We start from the raw sequence: 27,737 nt of genomic DNA on the forward strand, positions 1-27,737 counted from the left end.
TAATTATTTATTTTATTTTTATTATTATTATTTTTTTTTCATTTGACCAGAGAGAGAGACAGACAGAGAGAGAGAGAAAGTGAAAAAGCAAAGCAAGCCACCAGGCCCAGGACTCAAACTGTAGCTGGCCATGTGGGAGTCCAGCATCTTAACCACCATGCCACCTGTTGGCCCCACAAAGAAAGAATTTAAATAAATGGAGCAATGTCTCTTTAACATTGACTAAAAAGCATTAACTCTGTTTTAAGAAACCTCAAGTAGAATAAATACAAAACCAACTAACCAATCAATTTTTAGCTACACACATATGATGAAATTGGTCAAAGGAAAAAAAAACCACTTTTCTATTTGTTTCATGAATTAAGAAATAATTGTGACATCAAAACAAAATAGACAATAAAAATCTAGTATCTCTCATGATAAAAAAAACTTAACAGATGAGTAGATAAAAAAATGGTATATATATGTAATGGAATACTTTTTAGTCACTTGGAAGGATTGAAATCCTGTGATTGGCAATATGAACTAATCTGAAGTGCATTATGTTAAGTGAAATGGGCCAGGCACAGAAAGAAATACCACATGTTCTCACTCATATGTGGATGCTAGTTAAATTAGCCTCACGGAAGGACGAAGTGAAATAATGGTTACTAGAGGCTGGGAAGGGTTTGGAGGGAGAAAAATAAATAGATGTTGGTTAATAGAACACAAAATTTCAATGAGATAGGAGGAATAAGTTATAGTGTTCAATAGCATGGTAAGGCAACTGTAGTTAATGACAATTTATTGTATATTTTTAAGATAGTCAAAAGAGAGGACTTTAAGTGCTCAAAACACAAAGTGATAAATGTTTGAGATGATGGATATGCTAATTACCATGACTTGACCATTACCCAATGTATTCTCACATACATGAAACACTGTTCCTCATACTATGAATGATTATTAAATCATTAAAAATAATATTTTAAAATATTTTAAATGGCCAAGGGCCCAAAGTCTTTAGCAACATGTTAAAAAGTCAAACACATTAATATAAGTACTGTGACCAAGTGGAGTTTATTTCAGTAAAATAGCATTGAACAATTGGAAAATGAATAAAAGAATGCTTACAATAACATCAAAAAAATCATATAATTAAGAATAAACATAATAAAAGAAGTTCAAGACTATAAAAATTACTGAGAGAAGATTTTAAACAGACTTAAAGAATTAATAGGTTTTATTCTGTTCATGGATTCATTGCCAAATTGATCTATGATACAAACTTAATCCAAAACAAATCCTCCCAAGTTTATTTAGAAATTGAACAGCTGATTCTAAAATGCATGTAAGAATCAAAAGTATATAAAATAGTCAAAACAATCTTACAAAGTAAGAAAAAGGTTGAAGAACTTATAATGCCTAGTTTGCATTTTATTACAAAGATTTATTAATTAATACATTATGTTATTGGGAAAAATAAAGACAGGTGAATAGATTAAAATCACAGAAAAGGTCACATATGTAATTGACTTACTGTTTAAAATGCCACAATTTTATTTCTAGTTAAATTTTTTAATTGACAAAAATTGTTCTCGGGGCCAGCAGTTAGCGTCATGGCTATGTCGTTGGACTCCCATGTAGTCGACCATGGTTGGAGTCCCAGACCCCGTGGCTTAAACTCACGCTGGGCGCGTGTGCGTGTGTGCCCAAGATCCCGAGAGGAGAATGAAGGAGAAGGGATTGCGGTGTGGCCATCCCCCCTGGGGAGTGATTTCTTGCTTTCTGTCTGTCTCTCTCTCTCTGGGGAGCGCACATGCCCTCTAGCAAAAACCTCTCCAAAAACAAAACAAAACAAATCGTTCTCACTTTCAATATGTTTTTTTCTTTTTTTTTTTTTTTTTGCTAGAGAACAGGTATACTCACCGGAGAGAGATAGAGAGAGGGAAAGTAAGAAAGCACCCTCATGCGGGATTGTCATGCCACAATACTTTCCATTTGTCCTCCTTTCAGGATTTCGGGCACTCAAGCAGATGGACCCAGAATTTTTTTCAGGCCACTAGACCCAAGATTTAAACCATGCATTTAGCCATGAGGGATTCAAACACCTTAACCAACACACCACAGGCTGGTCTCATGATTAATTTTCAATTAAGTTGTCAAATAAATTCAATGGGGACTGGAAACAATTTTTCTTTTTAAGAGGCTTTTTTTTGGTCTTTGGGCACATGTGATCACTGGAAAGAAAAAGAGAGAGACAGACACAGTAGGAGGGAAGTGAGAAATGACTTTCCCAGAGGGAATGGCCATGCCTTAATCTCTTCTGTTTTTTTTTTTTTTTTTTTGTTTTTCCATTTTTCTCTCAGGGTCTTGGACACACACATCAATGCGCCTGGTGTGATTTTCAAGCCACTGAGTCTGGATTTAAACCGTGGTAGACCATGTGGAAATCCAGTGACATAACCACTATGCCATCTGCTGGCCCCAAGGTACTGGAAACATTTAAAAAAAAATAGATGTTACAACCGGAAAACAGAAATGTAAGAACAAAATATAAATCCAGAGCTAGCAGGTGGCGTGGTGGTTAAGGCGCTAGACTCCCACATGGCTGATGATAGTTTGAGTCCTGCACATGACCACTTGAAAATCATTCTGGGCACGTGTGTATGTACCAACGATCCTGAGATGAGAATGGAGGAGAAGGGACTGTGCCATGGCCAACCACTCTAGGGATGGTTTCTCATTTTCCCTCTTTCTGCCTCTGTTTCTCCGCAGCAAGCACACTTGCTCTATGGCAAAAGCCTTTTAAAAAACTTGGGTTCTGGGAACCAGCAGTTAGCATAATGGCTACGTCGCTGGACTCCCACGCAGTCGACCGCAGTTCGCGTCCTGGACCCGGTGGCTTAAAACTCATGCCGGGCGCGTGTGCGTGCATGCCCAAGATCCCGAGAGGAGAATGGAGGAGAAGGGACTGTGCCATGGCCAACCACTCTAGGGATGGTTTCTCATTTTCCCTCTTTCTGCCTCTGTTTCTCCGCAGCAAGCACACTTGCTCTATGGCAAAAGCCTTTTAAAAAACTTGGGTTCTTAGCATGATGCTTATGTTCTCTACCTCCACAAGTTTATGTCATAGTAATCCTCTAGGGACTTCTTTAAAAACCTCAAATATGTGCATATGCTCTTTCCTCACTCTCGTGTAATGTTAATTCCCTTCTCCTGCTTTATTTGCATATGTGGGCATCCAGTGCCTTCACAATCTTCAGAACATTGTTTAAATGTAGGCCCTCCAGATCCTCATAAAGTACCCCTTAGGTCAGTCTAGCTCATGGGTCATCTCTGTCCCATGGTACAAAGTGTCTCATATCCTTTTTGTTTTCTTTGAAGCACATAATAATTTTATTTACATACATACCCTCCTCCAAAACATAATTTTATAAACAGGAATTCTTTAATGCCCATTGTATTACTAGAGTTTCTCACAAAGTGAGCAATTATAACATTTATTGTTTGAGTAAATGAATGAATGAATGAAAGAATGAATGAGGTACAAGGGGTTGGCCAAGCTAAGCAAATTTAGAATCTGTATCTGTGAATTCTGGATATCTCTGAGGTTTCTGTTGTATTTCTGCAAAACTCTGTCAATTGAAACAGTCCTTTTCAAAAACAGAGTTTTTACTTTAGTTATAACGCTGCTACCTGGAAATCTCTACTGTCTCAGGCAGATGCTTTCCCTGGGGGATTAGGCAGTTTCACACCAGCTGCCCAGGCAAGAAAAGCCACCTCTTCTGTACATAAACCAGGTAGTTTCTCATGAAAACAACCACTTACTCTTGAAGGGCTTCCAGGGAACCCAAAATATTGCAAATTTTGTGGATAAAGACTTTTATAGAAGTACTTATGTGTCCTTGGAATGGTTTGAACCAAACTATTGAAGCTCAATCCCTTCATGTGAGTCATAGCTGAAGACTGTTAATGGAAAGAACTGTGCTGAGAGAAGGAGCTCAGGTTGAGAACCAGTTTTCTAAATATAATACTTCTTAAATTTTATGGACACAGTGACTACATCTCACTTTAAAATGAAGATGCCACGTAGTTGCATTTCTGCTTTGATTCAATTGAAGCCAGCATCTGAATTTTTATTAAGGTGTTTAGAAAAAAGGGACTGTGTTTAGGCGAGAGAGAGAGAGAGAGAAGGGGAGAGAGAAAAATGGAGTATTCATTTCTCACTTCTTTCTTCTTCCTGAAGTGTTTTTACATGGCCTTAAACAAACAAACAAAAAACAAAAAAACAAAAAAAAAAAAACCAGAAAAAAAGTTCACTAAAGAATATACTATCTGTAGAGAAGCTTTTATTTTTTTCTTTAGCATAAAATAATATAGGCAAATGCTCCCCCACGTAGTAATGAAGGTTAAATATCTTTGACTATCAAACATTTGTGCTGCAGGTAACTCAGGCAGCACAAGTACACACAGTGACATTTTACATATTCCAGAATTTACTACTTTTCTCAGGCACTTTCTGCCTCCAAACTATTCATTTCAGGGTTGTACAATGGTATATCAACACTCCTTTGCCAAATCACCTTGTGTAAGTCTCTGTAAAACATTGCTGCCATCAGCAGCTTAACAACTTTTGAAAGCAATTTAGAGTTGATACAATTTGGAAACAGTTTATCACTAGAAGTAAATAGCTTTATTAAACAGCTACAGGTGCCTGCTTAAAAAAAGAAAAAGGGTCCAGGAGGTGGTGTGGTGGTTAAGGGCGCTGAACTCCCACATGGTCAACCACAGTTTGGGTCCTGGACCTGGTGGCTTGCTTTCTCATGTTCTCTCTCTCTTTCTCTCTCTGTCCCTCTTTGGTCAAATTGAAATAAATAAGTAAATGGATAAATAAAGTTAAATAAAATAATTCTTAAAAAAGAAAGAAAAAGAATTAAAGGAAGGAAGGAGAGTGGTAGGTTACATTACCTTTGTCAGTGTTGTCCTTTTGCTTCTTCTCCTTTTGTTTTCTTTTTTTGATGCCATTATTTAAGCTTTTCGTATTCTGAACAATTCCAAAGTGGACAGCACCTTAGCAAGTACTGAATGAAAAGATCCATGAGTGTATGATGGCTTTCTCTGCTCCTGTGAGCAGTCAAGATGCCTGAGAAGAAAAAAACTCAACAAAAACTAAACAAAACTGAGGACAGTTTGCGGGCTTCAAGTGGGGTCAGAGAGGACAGAAGCAAGAGGAATCTTGAAATCCATTTCAAAGCAGAGTAAAGACATGGGCCAAGGTCAGGGGCAGGAGGAAGTAGGAAGTATGTAGTGTGGAGACTAGCACAATTTCATTTATCAGTTTTGCTCAATACTAAACATACTAAATGACTGTATCTGCATATTAGGTTGGTTAATTTAAAGTGTTTACATTTTAATTTGTAATAAATCTACATACTAAGCATGCACATCATTCAAAATTCCCAATGCTAGCATTTGTCCACCAGTTCAACCAACATAGCTTATTCATCTACTATTTGAAGCAGTTTGTTAAAATTACCAGTATAAAGAAGATTGAATCAAGTTTTGTAATAGATCAACCTATTGTCATTTAGTGTTGTATTGAAACTTGGTATTATAGTGGCTTTAGTAGAATTTCTAACTCTACATGGGATGGAATAGGGGAGGCATTTTGACAGACAGGCTTCACCTTAGGGTGAGTAAGTTTAGGTTTCTGCATTCCCAATCTTTTTAAGAACTCTTCAGACACTGAAATTCCAAGTGAAATTGCTGTAAGAATACAGGTTTGAGACCAACTCTGGAAAGCCAAAGAAGACTTCCAGGATCAGCTGAAACTTTAAAAAATATGAACTTGGAATTCTACTGCTTTATGATCTCCATAATTCATATTAATTCAAGAGGGTTTCCATGTGGTCATATGTCCTGACCCGCAGGACAGTCGAACAGGTTTCCTGAGGGAAGGAGTGAGAGACTGGAGGAGCAGCGGAGAGATGACACAGTATTACAACATGGAGACGACACAGTGTTACAACTCTTCAGAATCATCCCTTTATTGTGGGCCACGGATTGTGGTTATATACATGTTGGTGGGTCATGATTGGTTGTCCTATATGCTAATGGAGGATTGTAGAAGGTGGGTTATGATTGGTTGCCTTATAGACCTATCATAAGGTGCCAGATATGCAAATCTGAGGGATTCTAGGCTCGCCAGTCAGTGAGTGCCATGGGTAGTGTGCAATCAGAGTATGGTTTTGAAGGTGAGTTTTTGAAGGGGAGCCAATTGTGGCCTTTGGCGTTATATGATTGTTTGCTCGTTGAGAAATCGAAACCTAAAGGTTTCCTTAAAATGGTGATAGTATAAGACTCATAAAATAGCTTCAGCGGACTCACTGATGTGCAATTTCCCATAGTCATATGCATGTATTTCAGGAAGCGTGTTTGTATTCTAGATAATTCTTTAGTCTAAAATGCAAAAATATTTAACAATACATTTTTAAATGAGTTATTTGGCCCATAAATAAGGTAGCCACTGGAGAGTAAGCAGCCAACAAAATTTATCTGGCTTTGAAGAGAGAATTGTCACTACTCAATGCCTGGGGTTGATTTGTGAACAAAACCCTAGCCTCTACACTGCAGTCATCTGGTCTCCTTGTCTGTTACTTGAGCTTTGGGACTTTGATCAAATTTCTATGCAGTATTTTATATTGGGGAGCAGAGGTAGTGAGTTTTGGGGCCAAGCAGGTTGGAAAACCCAAAGAAGTTCGTGGATTTACATATGTAAATATGGTCTGGTCAGTAACCTCTTTCTGATTCATAGGCTCTGCTAAATGCAGAACAGGCTGCAAAACCAGATAATGCTCCCTGCTTTAGAGGAGATAGGAATGCTGGCTAATTTTTGTTTGAAAAGAGAGTAAAGATGAAAAGGAATGCTGGCTTAATTTTTAAATGCATTTAAGGAAAGCAAATTTAAATTATTTTAGTATTTATTTTCCAGTTTGTCTGTACATGAATTAAACCTCTAGGGAGTTGTTGTTGTTTGTTTGTTTGTTTTGCACAAATAATCTCATCAAACTTTTTTCAGAGTTCATTTTTTATGTAAACTTTATAGGATTGAGTATTTTGTCTTCTAACGTTACAAATAGAAAAAAAATCAAGTTATCATACTCTAAGGAAAACCATGTACAAATACTAAATAGTTTATTTATTTATTTATTTATCCACTCATTTATTTTTTTTTTAATTTGACCAGAGAGAGACACACACAGAGAGAGAGGGAAAGTGAGAAAGCAAGCCACCAAGTCCGGGACTCGAACTGTGGTGGGCCATGTGGGAGTGTCCAGCACCTTAACCACCACGCCACCCGCTGGCCCCCAATACTAAGTAGTTTTTGAATAAACTATTCCTTTGGGACAACACTTGATGCTAAAATTTGTCACCCCCTCTCATTAATCAGTAGCTAGTAGTGGCTGGCAGGGAAAAATAGATCTTGGATTTGTCTATTTATCAGTATTGGGTATATGTGAGTTTCTTGCAATTTAAGGCCAAGAATGAATAAATGAGTTAATAAATGATTCAAAATCCAAAAAAGGAGGCTTCTCTTAACTGATTTTGTTCTTTACTCCAGTTTGTGCCTAGATTAGAGCAGTTAGAAGCAGGGAGACTAAATCTCATAGCTGGAGTGACTGAGCCGAATAGGGAAGACCCAGATTGCCAGGTAAAAAAGAAAAAAAAAAAAATAAAACACTAAGTTAATGGGGTTCTCAACTTCATTCCTACTCTATAATAGTTCAGATGAGATGGGCTCCGGAGTCAGAGACGATGAAAGAAATTTTGCAGTAATGATTCATGCTGAAGTTTTTCTCGGCTATGCCACCAAAGTATCTTTTTCTGGTTGTGTTGCAGTCTTCCCACATTAGCCTCCTAGCTGGGAATACAAGGGTGTGTAATCATGCCTTTTTTTTTTTTTTTTTCCGAAAGGGACTTGCTGGGTTACTAAGGCCAGCTTTGGCTCATAATCCTCTTCTTTAGACTCCCATGTCACTAGATTTACAGGTGCAAAATGGCTGGGCCTTTAAGTTGAATAGGGAATGAACCTGGGTCTCCCATGTGGCCCAGGAAACAGTGCATTTTAGCAGCATATACCATCAAGGCTGGGCCCATGTATATTACTATTTAACGAGTGCCTATTTCATGTCCAGAATGGTGCTCACATGATTTCTAAGAAGTTAAAATAAAATAACTAAAATAAAATAAAATGAAATAAAATATTTTGAGAAGTAGTTATAGGTATATCTTTATTTTTTAGAAAGAGAACACTGAGGATCAAGAAGAATAAGCAATTCATTCTATCAGACCTACTGATTGAACTCAAGTTTGTATAGGACTAGTGCTATTTTCACTACCCATAACTGGCCACTTAAACAAATATATTTGAGCCAGATCTGTCAGGGGTTCTTAAACTCACTATCACTTTAACTCATTATTTGTATGAAGCATCACTGGGACCTAGGAAAAGGACAAATGAGGAAATGTATTAAGTGGATTAACAAAATATTTTCACCTTACCTGAGAGGATGTGATAAATCCAGAAGAAAATGCATTACATACCGAAAATGAGCCATTAAATATGGAGTATAATAGCCACTGCTGGTTAAGAAAAGTCAAAGAGAATTGTAAGATTTTTCATTTTAATTGCTGTAGGATAGTCAGGGTCCTGTGATTTCTGAGCATTTTTATTTTCACTGTGTGGTCAGAGATTCCCTTAGGAACTTCAAGCATTAGAGTGAAATTCTAGTTCAATAGCAAATGAATTTAGTATTGATTCTTTATACATTTAAGTCTATGATAAAGGAGATAAAAAGACAAGCTGCTCTCAATAGCAGAAATAAATGTGAATTATGAAGTGATTAAGTAAAAATTAAAGGAGTAGTTTGCTGATTTAGAAAGAAAAATGTTAGGCAATTAGGTCTGTAGAGTGTAGTGACCAGAAACTTTGTTTCTGTGCTTAGATAGTTATAAGCCTTCAAACTAATAAGATGAACTTCCTATGCCTCAGTCTTCTAGTAACAGAGGATCATTGTAGTATCTACCCATGAGATTGTAATGCGAATCACAGGTGTGTTACATAGATACAGAATCTGGTCTGCTGTGAATATTTATATCATTTTTATGAGTTGTATCATTACTACTACCACTGAAATAGCACATAGGGTGATGGGAACATCTTCAGATAATTCAAAATTGAACATTGTTTCACTGGGGCTCAAATTTATTCTCCTACCATGAAGTAGGTTTGCAAATACAAAGTCATCGTAATTAGGATGAGCCTTTTTAAAAAGATGCAGATTTATTTTACATACGGCCCTTAAATCATAGTGTAATTACTATTTTCTCTCATTACTCAAAAATTTCATCACATAATAAGTACTCAACACATAACAAGTTGAATTGATCTTCCTTTGGATTACTTGTTCCTTTGTAAGTAGGTAAGCATTCAAAATTCATGGTAAAAACTTATCAATTTGGAATTATGATCGTGACACAAGATTTGTAGATTTATATCATAAGACTTTTTAACAGAATGAAAATGATTATATTTTGTCAAATACCAGCACTGTGATAAAGTTTTAATGTGTCAAAATAGATGCTTTGACATTGTTTTATGACTTAATATTCACTATAAATTTAGTATATTAATATGCTATTAATATGTTATTAATATGCTATTAATTTAGTATATTAATATGCTATTAAAAATGCCAGGGCAGAGGTATACCAGATGTTTATAACTTTGTTCCAGTTGGCACAAAAGGTAATCATTTCTTCATCTGACAAGAATTTACTGAGCTTTTTCTATGAAACAGGGACTGTTCCTGACACTGGAAATAGAGAGATAAATAAGATGTACTAAGTCCTCACTCTTTTGGACTTGCATTCTAACAGGCATGGCTAGACAGTAAATAAGTATATGATCTGCAAAAAGTAATCTGTGCTACAAAGAAAAACATGGAAATACTGTCATAGCAGTGTATCTCCTTTGGATTGCATAATGAGAGAGCTCCTGTGTTTGCGTTACAGGTAAGTATTCTTCGAGTGTGCCTGAATTCTCTCAAAGTTTTGGGAGGAGTTTATACAAACATCAGAATTAGATTCATTTTCAGTTTCAAAACCCTTCAAGTAATTGCATTTATTTTATTTCAGGTTGTCAATGGATGTTGAAACTTTGGAGTTCCCTCTTCCCTGCATGGCTGTCCCAAATCTTAGTCTGGTCCCTTAAGACTCAGATTGTGGGGCCAGCAGGTGATAGAGTGGTTAAGGGTGCTGGACTCCCACATGGCCAACCATGGTTCAAGTCCTGGACCTTGTGGCTTGCTTTCTCACTTTCTCTCTCTCTCTTTCTGTTCCTCTCTGGTCAAATTAAAATAAATAAATAAAGCTAAATAAAATGATTATTAAAAAGAAATCAGATTTAGCTCCTCTTCTCTGAGAAACATCCCTGATCTCTAAAATGTGATTTTATATCTTTTTTGTGTGCTCCTTTAATACATTCCGTATCCTCTTTCTACAGCACTACTTTGAAGAGGTTTATTTACTACTTCCTTAATTGAATTTATGTCCCCAGTACCTGCACAGCTACTTTTCCTACATGCTTACAATGGGTGATCTATGAAACATAAGACTTTCAAATTTAATTATTAAGTGGTAAGACTTATTTGTTCAGCACTTTTACACTCCATTCATCTTGTGTTTTCTCACTGATATTTGGCATATTTACAATTAATAGCTCAGCAAACTCCAGAAATGACATTGCATTATTTGACCAATTATTTTTAATGACTTCAGTCATAAATGGTCATGGAGACCCTGAAAGTATACTAAAGCACTTAATGTTCACCCCTAGAATACAGTTTATAAACAAAATATCCCACTGCATACCAGTTGCTTATCACCCTTCTCTTTATGAGCCAGATGATTCATTTGCTTCCATATGGACCTTACCCCTTATCCTGGTCTATGATATCTCTTCATCCAGGCCTTAGTTATCATTTAAGTTTTCATTGTTTTCCATGTTTTCTTTCTTAATTTTTTTCTTAAAGAATTATTTTATTTCACTTTATTTATTTATTTGACCAGAGAGGACCAGAGTGAGAGTAAGGAGGCAGGGAGTGGGGATGGGGAGAAAGCAAGCCACCAGGTCCAGGACTCAAAACATTTGGGAATCCAGCACCCTTAACACCATGCAGACACTCTTGCCTTGTTTTTTTTTTTTCTCTTTCTTAAATAGTTTGGTATATGAGTGTGAGCTCATCATCAGAGTGACAGAGAGAGGGAAAGTGAGAAAACATCCCCCAGGACAGAGGGCCATGCTACACTCCCCTCTCCTCTATTTTTCTGTCAGGATTTTGGGTGTACACACACATGCCCAGTGTGATTTTCTTTTTCTTTTCTTTCTTTTTTTTTTTTTTTGTAGAGTTTTTTTGCTATAAGGTGTGTGTGCTCGCCAGAGAGACAGAGAGACAGAAAGTGATAAATCAGTCCCTAGGGGGGATGGCCACGCCTCAATCCCTTTTCCCTCATTCTTCTCTCAGGATCTTAGGCACACATGCACACGCGCCTGGTGTGAGTTTAAGCCATCGGGTCTGGGACTTGAACCACAATCGATTAGATGGGAGTCCAGCAACATAGCCATTACACCAACTGCTGGTTCCCCCAGAGTGATTTTTCAAACCACCAAGTTCTGGACTCAAACCTCTTTGTTGGCTATATGAGATCAAGCCACCTTTACCACCATGACACCAGCTGTCCCCCTTTCCATACTTTCAATCCTTGAAAAAGTCATGGAAAGGAAGGGATAAACTACTATGGGAAGAGGTGGTACTGGGGGTCTGGTGAACAAAGAAAATAATCTGGGGAGAGTTTAGTTTAATTTCTCTAGACTGGCATCATGCCAGCATTTCCAGTAAATTAGAATCTGCCCTAAAACAGAAATGCTAAATGAAATCTTCTAATATGTTCAGCTCAGCGGGCTTCAAAAATCTTTCACATCAAAGTTATTCATGAAGTTTTGGAATTTTTAACGTTTTTGTTCAAAGCTCTAGTGCTGTGAAATTCAAGTGCAGATCCAAGGAAAAAGAATCTCTTTGAGGGAATTTGAGGTGAACGCTGAAATTTTATATCTATATACTCATGGTTCTATATAAATTATTAAATATTCACAATAGAGATTTGTCATTTGTTATTTTCTGGATATTATATTCAAATAAATACACGGCAGTAGCTTTGGGGTTATGATTAGTATGACGTGTTCATAAATGCTACCCACTGATCAATGAAGTGTAGTGACAACCATATGTTGTAAGAGAATTGGACCCAGACTGACCAAGGATGACCCACAACACTGGTTTCTCTGCATGATAGTCCTTGTCAGGAAATGAGTCAGATTATTTCACAGTTTGGTGTCCTGTGTTCCTACTGCCTTTGAATCTTGCCATAATCGTACTTTTTTTTTTTTTTCCATATTACAGGTAAGAGGAGTCATAAGTCTACTTCAGAACATTCTGGATGTCACACTCTCCTTTCCATTGCTAATCAGTTATTAATACTGCTGATCCAGCTTACTGAACATATTTGTCTACTTAGCCCGAATCCTGCTCCTGCTCCCTTTGTTCTATTCCAGGCATTGTGTCTTTCTTTAAATTAGATAACACGTGTTCCGCATATAAGAATTGTTGAATAAATGGTAAGACTTAATTGTTTTTATCCCTTCAGTTTAGTCAGTACACTGCACTAATTGTAACCCTTTTACAGCATCGTTTTAATCTGTCACATTTTTCTCAAAACTTTCAGTGATCTCCAAATTTTGGGAGAATGAAGTTCAGACTCTCTTTATTCTACTATTCAAAATCATCTTGCTCTGGCCACAACTTTAAAACTTTTTCTTGGATACCAGCAGATGGCATAGCAGTAGCATTGCTGAATTCCCGCATGGCCAGCCTCCATTTGAGTCCCAGACCTGGTGGCTTGAAGCTCACGCTGGGAGCAAGTGTGTGCATGCCCAAGATCCTGGGAAGAGAATGGAGGAAAAAGGATTGTAGCCATCCCCTCTAGGGGGGTGATTTCTCACTTTCCCTCTCACTATCTGTGTCTCTCTCTATCTCTCCCTAAGACAAAAACCTCTACAAAGAAAAACAAAACAAACAAACAAAAAATACCCCACTTTTTCTTGGCAGTAAAGCCTAGATTCCTACATAGTATTTCAAAACCTGGAAAATGAAATCAGATTCCAGTCTTGTTTCAGAAATTGTAATCTATAGGGATCAGCAGTTAGGGTAATGACTATGTCGCTGGCATGTATGTTACATGCCATTCTAAACTAAAGAGAAGGAAGAAAGTTTTTTTGAAGAAAGTAAGGAAGTAAGTAAGGAAAAGACATGCAAGAAGGACACAGGAGCAAGCTTGAATGAGCTCTCAGTGATCAAATCTGGAATACCCGGAGCATCAAAATACTTTGAGTATCAAAAAATTGTAATAGCAATGAAGTATAACAATTAATTAAAATAATAGTTACATGATTTAATGAAGTAGAAAGAACTCTTCCTTACAATGGAATGTCAGCTAATAAATATGGAAGTTAAAAGAATCATCAATGGAAATGAAAACTTAAAGTTTAATAAGGAATAGAATATTTAGATAATTTCAAAATATCATCCACAAATTACTTTTTAATTACAGAGGGAAAAATAGTAATGTACACTGAAGAAACCAGGTAGGCGACAAGAAATCAAAGCTAATGTATAACGTCCCCAATATTGAGACAAAAAGATATGTGCCTCCTATCATCAGGTGTTGAGATCACAATGTTACTTAATTGGAATTTATACACAAAACGTATAGTCTTAATTTAATTATTAGAAAACATTCGACAAATCTAAATTGAGGTATAGTCTATTAAATATCTGATCTGTACTATTTAAAAAATATGAAGGTTAAAAAGGCAAAGAAAAGCTCAATTACTATTTATTTTAAAAGAAATAAAAAGTCATGATAATACAATGTATTATCCTGAATTGAGTTATTAGGGGTTATCAAACTACGTTGTATGGACCCAACCCACTTCAGATTCTCTTTTTTTTTAAGCTTGCCAGAAGGCACATGCACTTGCTGGAGAGAGACAAAAAAGAGGGGGGGGGAGAAGGAGAGGGAGAATGCAGCCCCTGTAAGGGATGGTCACACTGCAGTCTCTTCATTCTCCCTTCTTTCAGGATTTTGAGCAACATGCGCATGTGCCCAGTATGTTTTTCAAGACACCAGTCTGGGACTCAAACTGCGTACCATGTGGTATCCAGCTGCCACCATACCTCCAACTGGTCTGACTCTGTTATAATATGAGCTAAGAATGATATATATTTTTTTATATTAAATAATTATAAAAACAAAACAAAAACCAAAAATAGGCAACAGAGAAATGAAGGGGGCCTCTTCTGAACTGGAGTCCTAGTAAAATTTAAGATAGTGTTAGTTCATAGATAGGTCCATTAGATAGACCCCTTGCCTTTTCATTTACATGGGTCAATCAATCCCCTTTGTTCTTCTTTTTAAAATTATTATTATTCTTTGTTCTTCTTATTGGTAGCACTAGAATTTTTTAGGATATGCTTTAATACAGGAGCTGGGGCTTATCCATGATGCTTTGATGTACAAATCTGGGACATTCTGCTAATTTTTCTTGAGTCAAGACATTAGCAAATTAACAGCCAAGTGGATGTTTTACACGAGTTCCTCATCTGTCATCTTCACAGGCCAATGGCCACAGCTAGACACACCATCTTCATCATCTGGAATCTGATTGTGGACTTCACCTCATCTACTTTGACCACCATGTTTTCATTGTGGGTCAGCAGAGAAAGGAACATGCCAACCTTTTTAGGTCACAGGATTATGGAATCTGCTTGGGACTCTGAGGCCAAAAGGACACCATACTTTCTGGCCAGCTTCTTGTTCTTGCTGTTTCCTCAGTGCTTCAACCTCCATGTGGAGGGTATTCATGGCCTTGCCCTCACCAAGGGCTGCTCGTCCTCCAGAACACACACGGAGTACTTGGGTTGAGCCTGATGGTTCCCGAAAAGCATTTGTCCTTCTGAGGATCCTAGTTCTTCTTCAAGTTGATCCACAGCTCCACCATTTTCAAAAACTTCTGGCGCTTGCACTGGTTCCAGTGCAGGACTTCCCTCACTGCTCATAGAGGGTATCTTGAGAAACTTTGCTGCTCAGGTGCTTAGGGCTTCAGTAACCAGAAAGAAGTCATTTTATTCTTAAGCCACTTGACTTATATCTCTGGTGTTTGCTGTGGGAGTGGTCTTGACTGATAGAAACTTTCTGTACTCCCAAAGCAATGTGTCTTTGATTTCCTCGACTATTTTTCAATTAATGACAGCAAAACTTTAACTTGGAAATTTCTCCCTTAATCTTTGTTTCCCTCACAGAACGAATAGAAAAGGAAGTTGAGCCATACAGCCATATACTTTCTAAAAATTTTTGTTTTTTATATAAACAGTCGATTATTCATTTTATTTGCCATATTTAAATTGGTGAAGTTTTAAAAAAGACTTATCAGAACTCCAGTCATAACTGCATAATTGGACAAGTATAAAAGTTTTTCATTTAATCTGATGCATGTGTTTTTGCAAGTGCCATTATACATTTGCTCCTCTTAGAAAAAATATTGATGAAATGTGTCCAAAGTAATTAAAAATGGATTCATAATGGAAATGCCAATTCAATGAACATAACTAATAACATTGTGAGTTCATATAATTACTTTCTAAATGATCTAAAGATCTGATAGGAAAAAATTTCACTATTGTATTACATTATTTCATAAATTTACATTCTCAGAAAATCCACAAAGCAATTTTAAAGGGAGAGGAAAGTGGAAAGGAGATTAAAAAATACAAAAATGATTTAGAGAAACTTTTTTCTTCTCAGTGTTAGTCCAGAATCCTATACTCCTTTTGTTTTCCATGCATTTCAGCAAACACATATTGAACATGTAATGTGCAGGGCACTGTAGCAGTTACCAAGGATATAATAGTTGATATGACTCAGCTTTTATCATTGAGGTAGTCAAAAGTATTAGAGAAAGATTATTTTTTCATATAACTGTAATGTCCTTTAGAAATGAAAGTTGTTCATACAGACTTTATTGCCTAGGGCATTCAGGGGAGTCTTCTCCAAAGAATGCAAGTTTTATCTAAGTATTGAAAGTTAATGATAGTTGCTAGGATAACCTCATTTATTAAGGAGGCATATGGGGACCAGCAGTTAGCATAATGGCTATGTCTCTGGACTACCACGTAGTCAACCGTGGTTCGAGTCCTGGACCCAGTGGCTTAAAACTCACGCCAGGCGCGTGTGCATGCCTGCCCAAGATCCCGAGAGGAGAATGGAGGAGAAGGGATTGCGGCATGGGACCCCCCTTGGGGGTGATTTCTCGCTTTCTGTCTCTCTGTCTCTGTCTGGGGTGGGGGGGCGCACCCGACCCATAACAAAAACGTCTTTAAAAAAAAAAAAAAAAAAAGGGAGGCATATGCCTAAGGGATAAATATTAGACAAGATACAGGCTGGCAGATGGTGTGGGGGTTAAGGTGCTGTACTCGCATATGGTTGACCACAGTTCAAGTACTGGACCTGGTAGTTTCCTTTCTGACTTTCCTTCTTTCTCTCTGTCTCTCTCACATCAAATTAAAAAACAACGATAATAAATACAGTTAAATAAACAATTCTTAGAAAAACCTCTTTTTTAAAAAAAGGATTAAGCAATATAAGTAGAAACTTAAAACAATGGAAAATGAGAAGTTATAAATAAACAAGAAATTAAGAAGACTGTATTCAAAGCTAAATACGACATGACAGAAATTGAAAACTTTTATTAAAAAAAATTCTAGGAAAAAACCCTGTGTTCAGAGAGAGAACTATGTTAGAAAAACAGCTACAGAACATAAAACTAGAGAAAAACAAACACAGAGAGAATGTGAGGAAAGAAGATAGAGAAGAAAGAACAGGAAGAAGGAAGAAGAAAAAAAAAGAAAGAGGGAATGGAAGGGAAGGGAAGGGAAGGGAAGGGAACGGAGGGAGGAAGAGAGGAATGAAGAAGGAATGAATGGAGCCAGCAGGTGGTGTAGTGGTTAAGGTGCTAGACTCCCACATGACCGACTGCAATTTGAGTCCTGGACCTAGTGGCTTAAATGCTCCCTGGGAAGTGATTTCTGGCTTTCTTTCTCTCTGCCTCTGTCTCTCCAGCAAGTACACACACCTTATAGCAAAAATCTACCTTAAAAAAAGGAAGGAACTAGCTGAAAGTATGCTAACAAAAAATTACTTTATTGTCTTCTAGGAGGTAGCTCTGTGCAGACCTGCACAGACTGAAGAAGAGTCCACTTTACTACTCCGTGGTCGTCCTTCAATATCTATTGGAATCATGCATTTGACCCTCCAAGGTCTTAACAAACCCATTAAGCTACTATGCTATGCCAGTTCTGTTCCAGGGCTTCTGACTTACATAAAGGAATCTATGAACATAGAGAAAACTGCAAATGTGTCATAAACGGGAATAAACAACTTTTTATTACTTTCCACCTTTCTTCATTCTGTGAATAACAGAAGCCTTATTCCTTTTAGAAAACCATCTCTCCCACGTGATTTAAGTGGGCCCAATGTATCCCAGCTGGATGTTCTGTGTGACCAATGCCTACACAGCCTTAACCTTAAAACCTCGGGGATTAGTGATTACTTCAAAAAATATGACATAATTGTAGCTTAAACTATTGGAAAATATATTCGATTGACTCAATTTTATAAGCTTGAATATGCCTGGGCTCAAAAACCACCTGGGAAAGAGGTCAACAGAAAGGAAGATAAATTCATGAGGTAAAGTATAATCAAGTCTCAATGTCACTGTGCATTTGGAAATGTCTTTTAACTTCCACTTTTGAAGAATATTTTACTGGCATACAATTCTAAGTTAATGACTTATTTTTATTGTTGTTCTGTTGTTCATGTATTTTTCTATTAGCTGGATAAAAATATCACTTAACTATTTTATTGTTTCTATTAAGCTGGTTAAATATTAGTTTTATAGTTAATACTATGAAGTTAATGTCTTTTTTCTCTTTCTAGTTGACGTTTTCACCTTATTTTGGTTTTTACCTTTTAACTATAATGTTACTGGGAGTGTTTCCTTGTATTTATCCTGCTTGGGATTTGTACAGCTTCTTGAGGCTGTGAGTTGATTTTCTTTTATAAAAAAATCTGTTTTAAAAAATATTCAATTTTTTGTTTTCAATTCTTACTTGTATGTCATTCTCTTTTACCACTCCAATTACATGTATGTTACACACGTCATATAATTCTTATACCCTTTTCTCTATTTTTACAAATATTTTCTCTCTCTATGGTTTAATCTGATTAGTTTCCTGACCTATTTCCTGGTTCACAAGTAATATTAGTTACAGGGTCAACAGGTGGCAGAGTGGTTGAGGTGCTGGACTCCTACATAGTTGACGGTGGTTAGGATTCTGGACTGAGTGGCCTGAAACTCATGCCGGGCATATGTGTATGTGCCCAAAATCCTGAGAAGAGAATGGAGGAGGAAGGAATGTGACATGGCCATCCCTTCTGGGAGGATGGGAATGATTTCCCACTTTCTGTCTCTCTGGTAAGTACACATGCTGTATAGCAAAAATCTCTAAAATAACAATAATAATAAATATCAGTTACTCTATCTTTCAGTTTGGAAATATCCATATGATATATTTTATGAAGTATAGTTTTCTTGTGAAACTCTTCATTTTGTCATCTCTTGTACATATGAATTATAATTATGATTAAGTTCATGTCTGGTATCTTAAATATATGGGTTACTTGTAGGCTTGTTTTTACTTCTTTTTTCATCTTCATCACTTTTCTTGTTATGCCTAGTATTTTTGGATTAAATATTTGTAGGAAAAATATAGAGGTTCTGAATTATGTGTTATTTCTTAAAAAGATTTATTTACTGTTTCCTTTAGCTATTAGCAAGAATAGGTTATATTTACCTAATATAATCAGAAAGAGTTTCTTTAGTGATCAGGAAGACCAGTGTTTCTATGATGTAGGTCACCAAAGGTCCCAACTAAGAGCCTGAAATGCTTATTATGTCTTCTTCTCCTTGGCAGATTCTTAAATTCTATTTTTTGTTACTCAGGTCCATTGAAATATCAGATAGTCTTCTCTGTTTTGTATGATATTTATTATTCATAAAGGGCCAAATTTTTTGGTACTCAATGATTGCTTTCTTCTTTAAATATAGCATGTTCATTACAGACCCTCCCGCTCTCCATGGTTTCGTATTGGATTAGCTTCATTTATGTTCATCACTTGTCTGGTCTCTATTAATTTGCTTCCTCTCTCCTGAAATCAACTAGAACATTTGGATATTCTTTGCTCTTCAGTCTCTAGCGGGAAAGGAGCTTCTGTGGCAATGAAAGGGATTTGAGTTAGATATAAAGTAAGCCACAGCTTAAAAATTGGCAAATGTTTTACTGGACAACCTACTAATTTAGATTTGTCTTCACTGTCCCTTATCGTAGTAATCTTGATCCTCTCATACTCACAACTTGGCCACTTCAAACTTTAATCTTGTCTCCACAGTCCTGTGGAGTTGCCAGAAGACTCTACCGACTTTTCTACATTTTTTACAGCTGCCTCCTGTCTTTTGGATTCTCAGCCTCTCTTATTCTACCCCAAATTGGCAAATTCCCTGAGCAGAAAAGTGGTATTCAAAGGGTATAACTCACTTCGATGAGCTTTCCTTTTGTGAAATATTGGCCTCACAAATTCTACCTGCAGTGGCAGTTTTATCGTGTCTTCAAACGTGTGTGTGTGTGTGTGTGTGTGTGTGTGTGTGTTTTATTTGGAATTTTAGTTGCTGACAGTGAAACATGCTACTCTATCATCCATTGAAGCTAAAGAATTTTTTACCTGCAGATTATGTTAGATGTTGGTACATTGCACATGAAAGTTCAGATTTTTTTCTCTCTTAAAATATAACAAGCTATGGCAATACAAGATACTTACCTTTCGACTCAGCATGTATTTTCCAAGACACACAATCTTCACAACTGTATCTTGTCTTTAAATCTTCTAGCTTCATTTATTCTCATAACTTGCATGCTCCTGTGTAATAATTTATTTTGTATCTCTTCAAGTGTACTAAGAGAACAGTGTGTTCTCTATTCTTCAAGCTATGGTAGGAGAATGGAGCTTTAGTGGTAATAAAAAGGATTTCTGTTAGATATAAATGATCACTTCATTATAGACATTTCCCAATATAGACAAACCGGCTCTATAATATATTACAAATAGACTAGGTGTTCCATCTCTATCATATAGATGGGACTATGTTATGAATGTGTAGTGATTGAAAATTAGACCAATTAGTGGGCTTGATGACTACAGCTTCATTAACCTTTGACATAATGATTAAAAATTAAAAGAACATGTGTAATAATCATTCAGGTATTTGGAATACATGTTCATTATTCTTTCAATCATTCATTAATTCAATATTTATAGCGTATTTACTATATGTTAATCTTGTTTCTAGGCACTTAAAATAGGTGGTGAACTTTATTTTTAGCAAGATAATAAAGACAATAAGTAAATAAAGAAAAAATAATGAGATAATTTCTGATAACCTTATATATTCATGGTGGGTCAAATTATTGCCCTCAGAGATAAACATGTCCTAATGCCTGGAATCTGTGAATATGTCACTTTGTATGACAAAAGGAAGTTTGCAAAATTCACAAAGGTTAAGGAGTTTTAATAGTGAGATTATCCTCTGTTAATCTAGTGGTTCTTATCTAATATTATATTTAAAATCTAAGAACCTTTCCTGACTATAATCAGAGGGAGCTATAGCTACACAAGAAGAATCAAAGAGGTACAATGTTGCTAGCTTTTAAGATAGAAGAAAGAGTCCATGAGACAAGAATTGTGGACGACTTGAAGAAACTAGAAATGGGAAGAGAATGGATTATTTCCAAGAGCTTCCAGAAATACTTGCAACCTTGTACAATTTGTTGCGTTGACTTAGGCCACCGTGTTTGTTTGAATTTGTTGCAGCAACAATGGAAAACTAATAAAATATTGTAAAGAAAATAATATAGTTAGTGATATAGAAGGTGGTGGTGGTGAGGTGCCTTACTTGCTAGAGTGATGATGAAAAACTTTCCAAAAAAAAACATGATGAATAAGCCAGGGAGGACATAGGGAATGCTTGTCGTTTGAAGACCGGAAAGTATTTCTGTATTACTGCTGAGTAATTAAAGTGAGATGTGTGTGCTGGGGACAGCAGTAAAGGGTCAGATAGAGGACGACATAGAAGCAAGTAGGTGCCAGCTCGCATACACAGTGCAGGTCTTGAGAGAGTAGATTTTATTCTCATTTTGTTTAGATCCTCTTAGCAGGAGAATGATATAATGTTATCCCATCCTCTTGGCCCCATCCCCAGAGAATAAAATATTGTAAAGAAAATAATATAGTTAGTGATATAGAAGGTGGTGGTGGTGAGGTGCCTTACTTGCTAGAGTGATGATGAAAAACTTTCCAAAAAAAACATGATGAATAAGCCAGGGAGGACATAGGGAATGCTTGTCGTTTGAAGACCGGAAAGTATTTCTGTATTACTGCTGAGTAATTAAAGTGAGATGTGTGTGCTGGGGACAGCAGTAAAGGGTCAGATAGAGGACGACATAGAAGCAAGTAGGTGCCAGCTCGCATACACAGTGCAGGTCTTGAGAAAGTAGATTTTATTCTCATTTTGTTTAGATCCTTTTAGCAGGAGAATGATATAATGTTATCCCATCCTCTTGGCCCCATCCCCAGAGAAATTTGTTAGTGGGTTTGTAAAGGAACTTGAGGATTTTCATTTGTGTAAGCATCTCAACTAATTCTGATGCAGGTAGGCCCTTGCATCACCTTGTGACAAATACAGCTTCAAATTTTGTGCCTCTTTTGGGATGTTTTCTCTGGCTCATATAAATGTGTTTATGGCCCCCTTCACCACTTTTTTTCCTCACACATGCTTTCTCAAAATATACCACATTCTAAAGAGCACATAACACTTTTTAGGTCCCTTCCATGTTGCTCATGTAGTCAAGCACAGTTCAGAGCACACAAAAGGCAATTCAGTGCACATTTATTTAATTGAATTGAGCAATATTTTTATAATATAACAATTCTAGGTCACTACTTTTTCAAGTTATATAGAGTTAAATATATATATGTATATATATATATATATATATATATATACACACACACGCACAACACACACACGCACACACACATGCATACACACACATGTATTTAGCATAAACTTTTAATGATGCTTATACCATGGAAATTCTACTATTTCTGTTTCTTACACCATATCCCTGAGGACTATGCTACTTCTCTGAAAGAAAACTCCATCTAATAAAGTGAATAGGAAGATAAAAGTAGAAAAGCTAGGCTAGTGCAAGGATGCATCTCTAAAATAATCCAAACCTATAAATTGGACTTAGGAAAATAGACCTTGATTTGGAACATCGCAGTATCTGGGGACACCTTTACAAAGCACAACAATATGAAGCCTTTTCTTCTGTGCAAACAGTGAGCACACTTGATTTGACCTTCTTATTTCTTTAAAGATAACCCCACAGAGTTCTCTGTAATGCTTATTTTGTCAAAGCAATTCCTCATCATTCTTGATATCTACCCCAGACAAGCAAGTGGCTTGGAGAGGAGTCTCTCTTTTTAAAGAGGTAGCCAAATTTATCTGTCTCAATTTGTACTATCTGGTGTGATGAAAGCCAGCAATATTTTTTAATTGGTAATTTTTCTTGCCTCACAACTATATTTATGTGTGGGGACCGATGGTTGCCAGGCAAGTTTCCTGTTTAAAGGAACCCTTGTTTCAGGTGTTTTAAAATTATATTTGATCTTTTACAGAACTCAGTAACTGTATGTGGAAGTATTTCCTGCTTCTTATCTAACCTTTTCTTTCATCTCTCACTTAGCTTTGGGATTGTGTTGCATTTTATCTTCAGAGAAATGATTTTTGCCACATTTTTTTCAATTGCCAGAGGGCACATGCACTTGCCAAAGATAGAGAACCACCTAATGGGGCATTATGGTATCACATTCGTTTTCCCTCCATTCCTTTTTCCCATCAGGATTTTGGGCTCCCATGCACATGTGCCTGGTCTGTCCCTCAAGCTGCCAGGGCCAGGACCCGATCCATGCTGTGCTAAGTGGTATCTGGGTCCTTCAACCTCTGTTCTATGAGCCCAGCCCTAGAGAAATTATCTTTAAGTGATGACATTAAACAGATGTGAGTGAATGAATTCTCTCTACTGAGATAATCTCCACAGTAATTACTCTAGACTCTTGGATTCTTTCATTTTTGTGAAATGTTAGCTGCACTCATGCACTACTCAGAACCCAACGGTGTGCCTCTTCACAAAGCTGTCCCTCAACCTCTGCCCTTGAATACATGAAGGGCATGAGAACAGCAAGCAAACCAACACCAAGTTAGACCAAAAGTCCAGTTATCCATAGTTTATTCTTCCTGCTTTCTAATTCGATCTTTACTGCAATGATCTCTCAGAAATACAGATGTGGTTTTAACATTTTTAAGCTCAGAACCTTCCATTGTTTTCCTTTGCAGCTGGCAGAAAACATAAATTTCTTACCTTTGATTGGGCGTTGGGGGCACTTAGTCATTATCTGCACTGGGACATTTTGAGAGTAAAAGGAGTGCTATAAATAATTGTTTGGCTGTAGACAGAAACCTATTCCGCTCTGGGTAAATAGGTACATTCTGTCACCCTAACTAGAAAGCTATCTTCAAACTCAGTTTCCGTATCTGTCAGTCACTTTTGTTCCAATTGTACTGTTTTGTTTTTTTTTTCCCAGATTTTGAAAACTGTTAAACTTTCTACTTCATGGCCTTTGAACATACTATATATGTCACCAAAAATACTTTTCATCTAGTTTTTTGTATGGTTGGCTCCTTATTCACCAGGTATCAGCTTTAAAAAAAATCTCTGCTCATCATGATTATGACCATTCTTACGCTATTATGCTCTATCATAGGGACTGTTTATTTTTCTTAGAGCAATTATTATAATCATAAACTCCATTTCCTGCATCTCTGCTTACTTCTTAGTCAGCCCCCTCTCCCTGCTATGGAGATTTGTATGCTAAAACACAACAGCAACTGTTGTCACTTTTCAGAGTTCCAGTCCTACTATGAGACTGCCTCTTCTTGTCTTAATTCCAAAGGCCCGAGAGGATACTTACTATCTCAACTTGGTTCAGGTGACTTACTCTAGTATGTTGAGTACAGCCTGAGGGGCAGGTCACGGCATATAAACACGCATGCCGAGAACCGACATTTTTGGATAGGGACGACTAAGTGGGCATGGTTAAAGACACCCATTCTGAAAGACACATAAACATGCTGCCAGATGGTTTCCTTTCTTTCCTTATGCCTGTGGTTTCCCTGGGTAGGATTACAGTGTTGTGCTCCCACTTTTTCGTTTGCTCTTTTAATTTCTGGCTGTATCAGTTACATATTACATTCAATTCTTTTGAATAGACCAATTTGGAATTGTTTCCTCACTGATTTGTCCAGTTTTTACTGAATTGAGTGGTTGTTTTGGGCATTATGTAGATAGTAAACTGATTCAAATCTAATGAATCATTTGTTAGATCAAAACATGTGTACTATACCAATAATTTGAACTTGACCTCTGCCATTAGGCAAAGGGGCTTAATTCTGACATTTACTGTTTTTCTTTGGAAATGAGAGGGTTTACTCTTTGTTGATTGCATGTGATTATTTTTTCTGCAGTGGAAGATTAAAATCAGATGCATATTATGATTCTACTGGTTCAGTAACTCAATAAAACAGCTTTCTCCCCTTTGGCACAAAAAGCTAATTAAACATCTACCCCCTGTTCAGAGTTAGGGGCCTCGAGTTCTAGTCTGAGTCCTGTCACTAACAGTGTGTTAGTGGGAAAGTCGTTTAGCCTGTCAAATTGGCTCTCCCTTATCTTTGAGATGAAAAACTGTATTAAAAGTATGCCTTCCAGTCCTAAAATTCTGAGACACTATGACTGCCTGGAAAGGGATCATTTTGTCTTTTGGCTAGCAATTAGTTTCAGGAAAACCTCTGGATAAAATACATTACTTCTAAGATAAAATCTTCAAGTTAAATTTTGGGGGAATTTTTTTTTTTTATTATATTTTACAGAATGAAATGACGTGAGGAGTGACCCAGGCCCTGAAGTAGATGAATCTTTCAAAATTCATTTCCTTTATAGTAATAGAATTTGCTGACTTTTTGCTTCATTTTTGTCTGGGAGTAAAGACAAAGAGACAAAGTAGCTTTTGACCCAATTCTCGTTTAGAAAACTCAGAGAATGGGACAAATATGCAGGTCAGAATAGAAGTCATTATTTTTTACAGCAGACTAATGAGAATGAATTAAAGAAAGCTTTCTGCTCTGTAAATGTGCCTTGTTTGGTCATATAACATATGGCTCAACATAGAATAAATGAAGTTAATGGGGCCCACAAATGGTGTGGTGAAGGCACTGGATTCCCTCATGGCTGACAGCAGTTCATGTCCTAGACCTGGTAACTTGTTTCCTTCTCTCTCTCTCTTGCTCTTTGTCACTCTCTGGTGAGTGAATGTGCCCTATAGAAAATTAAAAAATAATAGTAGTAAATTAAATTAAATGAATTATAATTTTTTTAAACAAAGAATAAGGGAAGTTAAAATAGTTACTGAATGATAAAGGCCAGAAACTGTTCATGAAGTAATCTCAAGGAGAACAAGGGACATCCTGACCCACTTCTGTTCCCACTTGGCATTTCCAGTAATGAGAATGAAGGTGCTTTGCCAGTTGCAGAGTGACTTTCTTATAACCTCTCAAGGAAGGTTTACAGCATCGTCTCACCACACACTAATGACATGAACAATATTGCTCCTGGCGTAGTCCCTCCCATGAGGGAGGTGACCACACAGTGCTTCTTTCTAGAAGATATTTGACAGCAGTTAGTGATTCGCAGATGTTTAATAAATACATCTTGGTGACATGATAGTTATTAAGATACCCACTGTCAGTTCGGTTCATGGATTTCTATAGCTCTAAATCTTCCAGGTGTGCTTTCAGTGTCATTTAGGACGGCTTCAGTTTTCAATTATCTCTACTAATGGAAGGGAGTGGTTAATTTAAAACAGTGGATTTTTCAAGAATAGTTATGGCATTGGTGTGAGTTTTGATATAGAGATTTTAACAAGGGTATGCCTGATATTCCATCATTTCAGACCAAGACTCACCACACATAAAAATAGAAACTGGGCAAAGTAGGATATTTCCTCATAGAACCTCTCAACTTAGAACTACTTTTTCTTTTAAATTCACCATTAGAATTAGTGATAATTACATCATCGAGAGGTAAATAACTGGTCTAAGGCATGATTATCTTATCTCTACTGGCATCTTTGTGCTTTGCTACTCCCATTCAATACACATTTATTGACTATTTACTGTATGAAGGGTCTTTTAAAATATTCATGGAAAATGAATATTGTGAAAAAAAACTATGCATGGATTTCAGGACTAGCAGTTAGTGTAATGGCTATGTTGTTGGACTTCCATGTAGTTGACCACGGTTCGCATCTCAGACCCAGTGGCTTAAAACTCATGCTGGGCGCGTGAGCGTGCGTGCCCAAGATCCCAAGAGGAGAACAGAGGAGAAGGGATTGCGGCGTGGCCATCCTCCCTGGGAGGTGATTTCTCACTTTCTGTTTCTCTGTCTCTCTCTGCCTATCTGGCGAGCGTGCGCGCCCTATAGCAAAAACCTCTCAAAAAACAAAACAAAACAAAACTATGTATGGATTTCAAAATGTTTTTGCACCAAAATAAACTCAGAATTTAATTCCATTTTCCATCCATTTATGAAATCCCTTCATAAATGAGGCATGGAATGGGAAGTGATACAACAATCCTTTTCTTAAATAGCTGACAATCCAGTGGAGCATGCATGTACCCAAAGACATAATTACAGTGCATTGTCACAAAGGCTGCACAGAACTTAGAAGAAGAGATTAGGGTGGAAGGTGGGGAAACTTTAGAGAGTTACAGGAAAAATACAACATTCAAGCTGGGTTTAAGGCTCAGTAAAGATATTATAGATGGACAATGGAAAAGGAGGTGGGTGTTTACAATGACAAAATACCAAGAGCATAGTCATGGAGGGGTGCAATTTAATGATTGGTTAAAGAATGGATAATAGTCAATCATGAAATAGTAGAGTAACCAAAATAAATAATGTTGAAAATTCCTAAACAGTTCAATAAACCAAAATCAGTCCTGTATGTTCTTTTGGGACACCCTGACCCTAAACTTAACAAGAGAATAGATCTGTGCACACCTGGGATTCTGCTGTTTATGGGATAGTATGTATACCTGAAAGAGAATTTAGACTGTGGGCAACTAGCCCAGTACTTGCTTAGGTCATGTAGAAGGAGATTTAGAAATTTTCCACAGAACAAATAGTACATTTATCTTTTTTCTTTTTTCTTTCTATATATGTATTTTTTTTTGAGTGTTTGCCAGAGTATACCAGTCTGTGAAGAGTGGTGTAGAGGATTCTGTTTCTACA

General features: G+C 36.8%; 1 pseudogene; it reads right to left on the bottom strand.

The window, feature by feature from the left end:
- Window positions 1–14,635: 14,635 nt before the first annotated feature.
- Window positions 14,636–20,167, bottom strand: LOC102498874 (60S ribosomal protein L10a pseudogene; annotated as a pseudogene).
- Between the last annotated feature and the right edge of the window lie 7,570 nt (window positions 20,168–27,737).

Source organism: Tupaia chinensis, unplaced genomic scaffold (assembly GCF_000334495.1).
Source record: "Tupaia chinensis unplaced genomic scaffold, TupChi_1.0 Scaffold000228_1, whole genome shotgun sequence".
Classification (NCBI taxonomy): domain Eukaryota; kingdom Metazoa; phylum Chordata; class Mammalia; order Scandentia; family Tupaiidae; genus Tupaia; species Tupaia belangeri.